We start from the raw sequence: 490 nt of genomic DNA, 5'->3' as shown, positions 1-490 counted from the left end.
TCTCTCTCTCTCTCTCTCTCTCTCTCTCTCTCTCTCTCTCTCTCTCTCTCCCTCTCTCTCTCTCTCTCTCTCTCTCTGAGCTCCAGCCAATCACTCTTAACGATATGTGACAGTATTTAAACTGTACTTTAATGAATGAAAGACGTGAAACTGATGTGTGATTATTTCTGTCTCTGCTTCAGGACCCATGGCGGCTCCACAGTCCGGCGGCGGTGGCGGTGAGCGACAGGTAATCAACACAAAGCGGCGGCCATCACTCACCTGGTAATGCAGGATAATAACATTAATCATAGCGCTTATTTAATATCAATCCTACAGCATCAGCGCTCCCAGTCTGATCGTCAGAGCTCCTGTTACAGTCTGCAGCCTTAAACCTTTTTTATATTTAAAAAAAATCTGTTTTTTTTCCTCAAATATTTAACTACGGTCCTAAATCCAGATTTAACCCTCGTGTCGTCCTCGGGTCAAACTGACCCGTTTCTAAGGGTTT

Source organism: Etheostoma cragini, chromosome 6 (genome assembly GCF_013103735.1).
Source record: "Etheostoma cragini isolate CJK2018 chromosome 6, CSU_Ecrag_1.0, whole genome shotgun sequence".
Taxonomy (NCBI): Eukaryota; Metazoa; Chordata; class Actinopteri; order Perciformes; family Percidae; genus Etheostoma; species Etheostoma cragini.
This window is presented reverse-complemented; position numbering follows the sequence as displayed.